Source organism: Podarcis pityusensis, assembly GCF_964106645.2.
Source record: "Podarcis pityusensis genome assembly, chromosome: 2".
Lineage (NCBI taxonomy): Eukaryota > Metazoa > Chordata > Lepidosauria > Squamata > Lacertidae > Podarcis > Podarcis pityusensis.
This window is the reverse complement of record NC_138029.1, coordinates 26452215-26463255: the sequence shown is the minus strand read 5'-3', so window position 1 is coordinate 26463255 and position 11041 is coordinate 26452215. Positions and strand designations below refer to the sequence as shown.

The 11041-nt window shown below is 43.2% G+C and overlaps 1 long non-coding RNA gene across 1 annotated transcript; it reads right to left on the bottom strand.

Moving 5' to 3' along the window:
* Window positions 1-271: 271 nt before the first annotated feature.
* On the bottom strand, window positions 272-9887 carry LOC308471828. Its single transcript, XR_013983166.1, has 3 exons — window positions 9789-9887; window positions 5679-5793; window positions 272-502 (listed from the first exon to the last, which is right to left on the bottom strand). It is a non-coding gene; the product is annotated as an uncharacterized lncRNA (long non-coding RNA).
* Between the last annotated feature and the right edge of the window lie 1154 nt (window positions 9888-11041).

The following is an 11041-nucleotide window of genomic DNA, read 5'->3' as shown; positions in this document are numbered from 1 at the left end:
ATATCAGACACTTTTCTATAGATGGAAGTATGAGAAGATTACACAGGCCATATTTGACATGCCCTGATCCTAGTGGTGGTAAGGGCTTTTAAAGCATTGCTTTTTCCCTACCCCCCCTTCTTCTTAGAAAGTGTGGCAGGGAGGGAATCGTTGCAACTTTTATGTTGTGGGGGTACAGGAAGGGAGCTGACAAACTTTTGTCAAAACTGACAAATGAAAGGTGATGGCTGCAGTTGCTCCTTATCAGGGAAGGAGGAAGACCATAAATCCATTTAAGTTCCCCCAAGTTTACTCAACAGTGCAAACAAAAATAAAGCAAGTGTCAGCTTGCCTAGTTAAGGAGGGCCATGAAAGGTGACACTGTGTCACTAATCCCTTGTTGCTATTCATTAAATACATCCTCCGGGTTGTTAATCTTCACACCTTCCTCTGGGGGCCACCAGGCGGCAAGCTGGGAGGTCTTGACCATGGCAGAGAATGTCGCAAGAGGCCAAAGGTCAGCCTGAAAGAAGGGAAAAAAGCAAAAGTAAGAAGGGGCTGTGGAGTTTCACTGTACGACCTTTATGCTTTCTCTCTCGACGTAACTGTGAGTGTGTGTTTGCCTATATAAGTTAAAAATGGCAGTAGAATAGCAAAGGCTATTCCCTTTTGCTGTCCCAAAGTCCCAGTGTCAATTCCTGTGTTGTAGCACAATTGCAACCATCCCTATTCAAAAGTTCTGTTTGAATTCAATGGGGCTTGCTCCCAGGTAAGTAGGCTTCGGATGGCAGCCTTCTTCTCTTACCCGGACAGTTTAGGCACAGAGAGCAACACAAATTCAAATTTTAGGCCTCATGGCACACTGTGTTCCATGCTCCTTCCTGTAAATAAACAAAGGATATGTGCAAGCATGACTCCCCCTGTCAGCTTCCTCTTCTTAAATAGCGCTCCAAAATTATACACTGAGGAATGTGAGGCATCTTGGGCAAGGCAGAATGGGCTCTTTCTTCAGACACTTGCTTATCTGCACCCTCCTCTCAAACCTGTTCTAAACATAGTTTTCTAGGGGCTATTTCTGGTCTTGGATGAGGATCAGACACTGTTTTCATACACAGTGTTTCCTCTTTTTGTAGATAAAAATGTGGTATCGCTGTGGAGAGGTGGCTGAAGAAGCCAAAAGGTGGACCAGCTGGAGATGTACAATGTCGTGCTGGTGTATAAATTCAATGATTTGAAATTGTTATAATTTTTGCACAGAGTTAATGCCTGAATTAGCTGTGGAGCCTACAGCTGCACGTCAGGAACTGAGGCTGGGGTGCAATGCAAGCTGATTGTTAACTGAGAAGATGTTTTAGATAGTTGCTAGTATTCAAAACACCTCACACGGCAGTTGTGGTGAAGAACTTTTTCATTCCCTCCTCCAGTGGTGAACCCTGTACCCCCCCCAAAGGATGCATCCTCCTGGCAGCAGTGCCTGGAGGCAAAATGGGCTGGATTCAGGGCTGTATTGCTAATTAGGACCTCATATTTGATTGGACCTCAAATTTTCCAATTCAGCCACACGGGCCACTCAGTGACCTTGAGCCTGTCACTCTCTCTTAGCCTTAACTTCCTTACAGAGAAATCCAGGTATGGATAGGGAAGGCCAATAGCTCAGTAGCAGAACATCTGGTTTTCATGCAGAAGGTCCTTTTGGCTTGTTTACAGGCATACCTTGGAGATATTGTGGTTTCAGTTCCAGACTACTGCGATAAAGCGAATATTGCAATAAAGCAAGTCGCACAATTCTTTTGGTTTCCCAATGCCATATCAAAGTTTGTTTATACTATATGGTAGTCTATTAAGCCAGGCCTCCGTGGCTGCAGGGGTGGGAGGGGGGAAACCCAGCTCCAACCCTAGCCTGCTACACCCCCGTGGCCAGAAGAGTGCAGTCGTAGTGGAAGTCTTCCATCCCCTGGAAGCGACTGGTTTGCCTGCAATTGCACCCATGTCCTCATAAGGAGCAATATCTGCACAGCACAAAGTAAGCCTGTATCCTTCCACTCTGGAATTTCAGCAAAGGAAGCACAACAGACATGGCGTACGTCCAGTTTTGATGTATCTGATGCTCTTACTGCCATAGATGAAAGCATGCCTGTCTATGCCGCTATACGAGGTATTTGCGAATGGAGGTGGGGTCAGAGTTGACATGTCGTGCATTTATTTTTTTGTTTACATTTGCTTGGGTTGGTGGCTTCCAGGAATAATGGCTTAAGGCCATATGGCCAAAGGCACAGTGAGGTGGAAATGACATGTACTTCAATTAACTTGGTAACAACAACTCTAAAACATGCTCTCACTTGATTTTTTTTTTTTTTTAAGTAATGCAACTGAACAAGAGATGTCTATCATTTTGCTTTCGCTCCCCCGTTTGAATGCTGCTATTGTCAAAGGTGTAACATGAAAACATTTACAAACAAGACCGTATCTTTTGAACTCAATGGGTTGTTTCCATACCATTTGCTTTGTGGCTTTTAAGATACCCCCACCCACCCAACAGTGACGACGTGCTCTCAATGTGTCTCGTGACAAATTATGTAACATACCCTTATGCTCTTTGAACACCGTTCTGGTTTTTGTTAAAAGGGTAGTGAACATTTCCCCTTTCTTAACTAAATATAAAGAATTATTTGTAAGTACCATTTGAAGAAACTTCTAGGTAGTTATGCTGGATACTTCTTCATCTTTTTGTCTTGAGTCAAAGCCCATGAAGGGCAAATGCAGCCAGTCTTGGGGAGCTGAGATGAAGTTGGTTTAACTACTGACAAGGTTGAGAAAAAGTAGTATCATCAGTCAGGAGGATGAAGCTGCGGAGAAAGCTACAATTGGGCCAAGCCACCAGCAGCATCAGCTTAATATAGTTGGAGCTCAAGCCAGGAGCCAGAAAACATTGATGTTGCACCAGTGATGGTCTGTCCTCTTTAAACACCTGAAGGCTAATTCTCAGCACCAGCTCTTGCGGTAGATCAGGCTTCCTCAACCTCGGCCCTCCAGAAGTTTTTGGCCTTCAACTCCCATGATCCTTAGCTAGCAGGACCAGTGGTCAGGGATGATGGGAATTGTAGTCTCAAAACATCTGGAGGGCTGAGGTTGAGGAAGCCTGGGGTAGATGTTCTTTAAAAAAATAAAATAAAATGGTGCATACACAGCCAGTTCCAGTCTCTGCCATCCTCAGTTAAAGCAGGAATGGCAGGAAGTTGTTGCCCTCCAGAGGTTGTGAGACTCCAGCTCACATCAGCCCTGGCTAGCACAGCCAATGGTCAGGGATTATGGGATTTGTAGTCCAGCAATATCTGCAATTCTACAGGTTCCCAATACCTGAACGAAAGGGTGTCAGGAAGCTTCAGGGGAATATGCCCCATTGAATACAGTGGGGCTTATGTCCAAGTAAACATGCACAGGATTGCACCGAGCACAATGTGAATGGTATTTGCTATTTACTATTAATGAAGGAAACTATTTAAATATCCAGTGTATTATTATTTTTTTGCAATTGCTTATTAATAGCTTATGGCCTACTCTGAGGTTTCTGGCACATGGGTATAAATGTAATCAAGGACTTTTTAAAAAGAGGTTGAAACCATTTCATTGGCAGGTCAGCACTGGCTTCATTTCAGAATAGTATTTGTGATTCAGCCTGGTTATTATGAAACCAATTAAATATTTTAAAATGACTCAACAAGCTTGTGATATCATCTGTTTTATGAGATGTGCCCACTAGACAACATGCCCTTTTCTCTCCTTTCCACCCCAGTACGCTCCAAGGTAAAATATGGAACGCACCAACCTAAATTCCTGTCAGAAGGAAGAAAAGGGTTGGCCTCCCAACTTATCATGAGTGCGAAATCACGTGTTCTGGGTTCCTTCCCAGTGCCAAGGAGCTGAATTCAAAACGGTAAAAGTCTCTTCACACAGAAACCGTCTAATTAAAGCATGATAGCTTGACGCAAAGCTCCCAGAATAAACCCTAACAAGTTAGGGAAAGAATTCCCTTTGCTTTGGAAATCTGGGTCAGCTGAAATGAACTGAGGCAAATGGATGCCTATAAGACAATGCCGAGATAAGGATTTCCACTTCTGGCTTTTTGGATAAGGGTAACTCTCTATAGATATACAACAAATTAAAAGCAATACCCATTTCACCTGTGCCATCAAGTGGGCCCTGATTTTTGTAAAGTCCATGTTCTTCAGATGAAAATCACCCCCCCCCCCAAAGAGGGCACGTATGGCGGTGAAACCTGGAAGACCAACATCCTGTGTTGTGGGTGGGTACGATTGGTCAGCCACAACACCCGATTAGTAGGTCCCTCAAAGCTGGGTGCAATCTGGCCAATGGGACGCAGTCCAAACGGTTCAAGGGACCTAATTATGCCCATGCATGTGACCCAGAGCTTCCTCTTTCAGCATGTGCATTTGGAACACCCGCCCACCTCTCCCTACTTTTAGGGTTTTGCGCTTGACCTTGCTATGCCGTTGTATGTCGCCTGTCGTTAGGTCAGGGGCATGGCAGAAATTTTCCCCACTTGCCTGATTGGCTGTTGCCATTTGGGTTTCGCCTGCCACGTAGCAAATTGTCACAACTTGTAAGGTTGCGGATAGGCTCTGGTTCAGGTGATAGGGATGGGAGAAAGCTCTCACCATCCCTATGTGAGGGGTATTTAGTTAAAGGAATCTAGGGACTCAATGGTTTGGTCAGCGCCTGAGAGGGGGTTGTGCCTGTGCCTGAGTCCAGGGGGAAATTTGGGTGGCAGAGATAGCCTGTTCCCAGCTTTCCGCTTATTCAGGTGTTCACCCTGCATGGCAGGGAGCTAGTCGAACCAGAGCCTATGCAACCAGTCACTTTCTGTAATCAATAAAGTTGTGGCCTAAATTCTGCCAAAAACTAAACCAAAATTTGAGTCAAGTGTGAATTTATTTAGAGGGGAAGTCTCTGGGTCTGAACACTCAAAAGTTGCCTCAGGGGAGTCAGTATGTATGCGGACTGCAGCTCCTGGCGTGCACATTTTTGAGGGGACGCAATCAGCCTCCCCCACAACAGGCTTGGAGCCCTGGTAACTGAGGCACAGGAGCAGGCAGATTGCTCTAGTGCAGGCTTCTTCAGACTTGGCCCTCCAGATGTTTTGAGACTATAATTCCCACCATCCCTGACCACTGGTCCTGCTAGCTAGGGATCATGGGAGTTGTAGGCCAAAAACATCTGGAGGGCTGAGTCTGAGGAAGCCTGCTCTAGTGGGCAGGTGGATGGAGGCAGTGGGCGAGGAGCCTGTTAGAGGAGGGTTCTGTTCACCCTCTGCACGTGCCCCCACCCCAGCTTCCCAGTCCACTAGGCTGGGTGGACTTGCCCAGCCCCAGGCGCCAGCAACCTATGCTACACTGCTTGGTGAGTCTTGTGCTTTTAAAAACTTTTGGGTGTCTCTCAGTGTGGATTTTCAACAGGGTTTCTTATTTAATTTTAATTTAAAAAAAATATTTATATTTATTGCTTGTTTTTATTTGTGCCAGTTTTCATTTATGATGTGGGCCTACTTAGGTTTTGCAGACAGGAAGGCAGAGTGTAAAGAAAATAAGTAAATAAATAAGTACAAATATTTTAAAAATACATTAGCTATTTTTGTTTTAAAAAGAAATTATTGGAATGTAGAGCTCCCAGCCTTCTCTTGCCTCCTGGTTGAATCCACTGTTACATGGTCAGGATCTTATAGCTGCCATTATTGTTGTGATTCATTCGCCATCCGTTCTTTAAAATCCCACTTCTGGGCTGCCATCACTGAAGCCACTGGAAAGTAAAAGCAGTTTGAGATTTATAAACTTGGACCAAGTTCGTTTCTCTCCCAAGCAGACACATGCGAAAGAACCGTGCAAGGTAGATTGAGCTTAAGTGCTCCTCGTGTTTATTTGAGTTAAACAAGTCCACTTTCCCAGCGTTTACCTAATAGCATATTGGGGTGGAGAAGAGTGGAAAGGTTGATAGCAAAGCAAAGTCTGACTTACTGAGGGATTTGTGTGACAAGCAGTCACTAAATCAGACAAAATAAATTAACAAAAATTTAATTAGCTTTTATCATTTCTGTCAAAACTGACAACTGAAACATGGAGAAAAGATCAGGTTTTCCCCCAAGGAGCATTTTATCCCTCTGCTCCCAACCCCATGTCTAAAAAGGAGCCTTAAGTTGAAAGTCTATTTATAGCCCTCTACATGCCCCTTGGTTTCCTGTGGTTTTGGACCACTCAAGAGTTAATCTATAAAATGAGCAGGGTTTTCTTCTTACACGAGAACTGCTTGCAAACTGCTTTATGTGCACTAGGTCGGCACTATCTTGTACTGTGGACTTGCAAAGGAAAGTCATCCGCCATTGCTTTGTTGGATGGGGTAGAGCTACAAAAATGTAATGTGCTACCAGCTTGTAATAACAGTGAGGTGAACGCATGGACATTTTAAAGGGCATCTCTGTGGAACTGGTGCCTTCCAACTTGATCACTCATTTTTCAGATGTGCAAACACATCCATGGCAAGTTCTCCTTCAAGCTCAGGACCAAAGGCAAAAGAAGCCATAGTAATATAACTGGTGGTGGATATGTGGGAATGGTTTTCCTCCCTCCCTTTCAATATTAGAACTCTGGGTCACCCAATGAAGTTGTTTGTCAAGAGATTCAGGGCAGACAAAGAAAAGTATGCATTGCGTAATGAATTTAGAGATTTCACCAACACAGGATACGGTGATTGCTACTAGTCTGAAGTGGCACAGTAAATCTGTGAAGGATGTCTAGGAATGGCTGTTAGATAAGTGATTGCTATATTAAACCACCAACTTTGGAGGTAATGTACCACTGAATACCAGTTGCTGGTGGTAAATAAAGGCAGAAGGCTATTGCCTAGATACTCTATGGTCTTCCAAGTGGCATCTGATAGGCAACTGCAGGTTGGCAGGCAAAGGAAGGTCTCATGTATCCCAAGAGGAAATGACTTCCTGAAAACATCCTTTCCTGTCCAGGTAGGTATGGACTGAGGTTTCCTCCCAGTTCTGTGAACACTGACGATGCTCAATTTAAACATGCTTCTGTCCATGGACAAATAAGGTGCACCTGAGAGCATTCCATGTGACTACCACATTTTTAAAATGTTCTTACGCATGTGGCATTAACACACCAGTTATCGCTGGCTTGAGTGAAATCATAAGCATATGGGCCAGTGCATTTGCTGAGAACATTAAATGAGATGGTGGCTTCATGGACTGCTTCCATGGGTAAGTGTTTTGCCCTTGTGATCACTGCCATGTTTAATTTGGTCCTGAGTGTCTGGCCTTGGAAAACATAAAGAGAACCTGAAGCAGTGCTGACTGCATCACTCTGTGTTTACAAGAGATTGTAGGAGCTGGTGCCTGGTTACTACACCAGGACAGATGGCTTTGGTCCAATTTTGATTTGATCTTATTAAGTGAATAAATTCCCAAAGCTCCCGACTGGTTTTTTGGACTCCAAAGTTGGCTCATATAAAAGAATAAATTCAAGAGCTTCCTGATCTATATGGCACAGACAGAAAACAATTTAAATGATCAGGTGGTGATTTGTAACATGTCGAGAATATTTGGTGACAAAATGGCAGTGCCAAATGTCTGGAAAAAGAAGTTCGTGTTTTGGGGGGGGGGGGGGAGAGTTGGTGGGTACAGAGTTCTTGGAAATATAGCACATTACTTTTATTTAAAGAGAAGTAATCTCTTCCAAGAAAAGAACATTAGTAACTTTGCAACTTAAAGAATGTCATATAAATAAAGGGAATAGATTAACCTCAAAGTAGAAAGGAGAATAATACTGGACTCTAAATCCCTCCCCGCCTGTTCTCTGTGGAGATATATTGAGCAAAGATTTACTTAGCAATTAGGGGTTTGATGAGAAAACGTTCAGTGCAGCACTGGGCAAAGAGTCAAAATCTACATTTGGAGGAGATGTCTAAGTATTATACAGTGCATGCGAGTCAGTGGGGTTGTTTCCCCCTGTTGACACAACACTTTGTTTTATGGTAGTGTAGTTGACTGGGCAGAAAAATGATATGAGTTGGGTTGATGTAGAGAATAAACGCCACAAAGTGAGCCTTATTCCGAGGGAGGAATTCAGTGTTGCGCTATTCTGATCATTCCATCAGGGCAAGCATTTCAGATTTTCAGATGGAATTATGCCCCATCTCTTTCCCCCCCCCATGCAATGTCCTGCAATTTCTCCCCCCCAGAACACCCCACCTCAAGCCAATTTCAGGGGTCCAGGGCATGGGGGGAGAAGGGGGGGAAGCCCCATTGCAGAACAGAAAGGACTTTTGTAGGCTTCCACTGACAGGACATGTTAGGTGGGTCCTGCCCCAAATTTCTAAATCCCTCACACCATGAGGGATAGTAAGAACAAGCACACCACCTCTGCCTTTGTTTCCCTCTATAAGTTGGAGCTCCATGCCACAGGGGAGACTATGGAAAACTATATAAGCAACAAAGGGCAGGGAAAATGCAGTACCGTTTCTTATAAGCCCAGTTACCCACAAAATAAAAACCTGCTTGATTTTTCTCAAACCACTGAAAAGTAACTTGGGTGGAAGTCTACCATGTTTTTACTCAGAGTAGACTTATTAAGATTAATGGTCCTAACTAAGTCACACTCATTCATTTCAATGGATGTATTACCCCTTATTTTATCCACGCTTTTCATTCTCTTTCTGTCCCCACCCTCCAGATAAAATATCCAAAACATCTGAAAATCTGCTCTACTTTGGCTTCCCAAAGGATGCCTGGAAAATTTCTAGGGAAGTACATTCTTTTCCCAAATCGCTCTCAATTGGCAAAGAAGATGGTATGCACTGGTGGTATTTCAACTTAACTTTGCTGCCATTGTAAGCCAAGTCATTGTGCATGTTGAGCATTTCTCCACTTGTTGGCTTGTTACATGATGGTGAGAGATAATATAACATGGTATTACTTTCTACAGTTTTTATCTTCCCGAATGTTTCTTATTAAGGACTTTACAGAGTCCACAAGTCCCTGTCCCCATCTCTTTTTCAAGGTCTTACTGGATATCAGTGAGCATTGACAGCTCGGTCAACTATCCATCATATACCCTCGGCTGTATGTGGAGAAGCTCTTGAGAACATAAGAAGTGCCTGCAGGATCAGGCCAATGGCACATCTAGACCAGCATCCTGTTCTCACAGTGGCCAACCAGATGCCCATAAGAAACTCACAAGCAGGAGTCAACCATAAGAGAACCCTCCCCTGAACTGGTATTCAAAGAGAGTTGCCATACACCCAAAATTTCCAGAACATACATTGGATTTGGCTGTCAGAAGCAGTGTCTGGGCGGAAATTGCTGTAAATGTCTGGGAAAATCTGGACATATGGCAAACCATGTCAGAAGTATAGGGGTTTTTTGGTGAATTTTCTTAACATTATTATTATTATTATTATTATTATTATTATTATTATTGATTTTTTTTGGGGGGGAGCTCCAACTGTGGAGGCAGAACATAGCCATCATAATGGCTGATAGCTGTCGATAGCCCTCTCTTCTACGAATATATCTAATTGATTTTAAAGCCATATAGATTGGTGACTATCACTGCTTCCTGTGGGAGCAAGTCGGCACTGTATGCAAAAGTACTTTTTAAAAAATCTGTCGTCGGGGCAGGGTGGCAGAGCTCAAGCTGTTAGCTCTTCAGCTTAGAGGATTTGGAGAGAAAGAGTTTAAAAGCTTGAGGGGAGGGGGTTAGGATAATAAATGTGGCGATCATACTCACTCCATGCTGTAGCGAGATCCTCCTCCACCATTTTCATCTTTACATTTGTATACATTTGTATTACTTCACATATAAATATCTGCTGCAACAGACAAAAAGCTCCGATAAAAATTATCCCCCACTCTGCTTTTCTTTTGAATGCTGTCTCTGATACATTAAAGTTACATTCCAGTCAGCTTCAAGGACATGTTTCTGAACACTGTTCAAAAATGCTGACTGCTGCTAATCGCCCAAGAAGAAATGTGTCCTTCGATGGATTGGGTTCATATTCAGCTGGTTCTACCTTTAATCTAGCATATGCGGCAAAATGTTCCACATTGTACGCTGAAAGATTAAAGGAGGGTTGATGTGATTCAGTGATGCCTGGTGGATATTACCTTTGGGTTATTAGGAAAGGACAATGGGGAGAAATGGATTGAGTGTTGTGGTCTGTTTGCTCAGCTAATGTAAAGTGGAATAGCTCCATGGGATTGTGAGTGTTTTAAATACATGCCACACTTGGATCACAGTTGGCTCAGTGCCCCCTCACTTGCAAAGCTGATGTGCATTGCCATTCCAATAGTAGGGATACACCTCAAATATTTTATTAAGGGGCAAAGGGACCTCGGCCCTTAGGAGTTGGCTCCTATGCCTTCAAGCCACTCCCAATGTACCGTATTTTTCGCTCTATAAGACGCACCAGACCACAAGACGCACCTAGTTTTTGGAGGAGGAAAACAAGAAAAAAAATATTCTGAATCTCAGAAGCCAGAAAGTGAAGCAGCAATCCCTCTTGCTCTTCTGGCTTCTATGATAGCTGTGCAGCCTGCATTCGCTCCATAAGACGCACACACATTTCCCCTTACTTTTTAGGAGGGAAAAGTGAGTCTTATAGAGCAAAAAATACGGTAGATAATATGAGCTATGTGAAGAAATGGTCTGACTCTGAGTAAGGCAGCTTCATCTCCACCCACGAAAGAAAGAAGGAGAAAGTGTGAACCCTTTTAAAGCATATTGTTGTTGCTAGATTTTGGGAGAATTCCCTCTAACATAAATGGGGAGCGAATCAAAACAGATTTCCCTTAATCAGCACATCATCATTTTCACAGCTATTTTTATCCTGTTAACCTAAAATGTACTAGAAAAAAATTATCTTTTGGAAAATCTAGCTTGTGTCTCAATGTTACATTGCACGTTCTTTTGTAATTCAAGAAAATCTTCAATGGAATTTTTTATTTTTTATAAAAGATAAGTGCCCATGATATTTTGAAAAA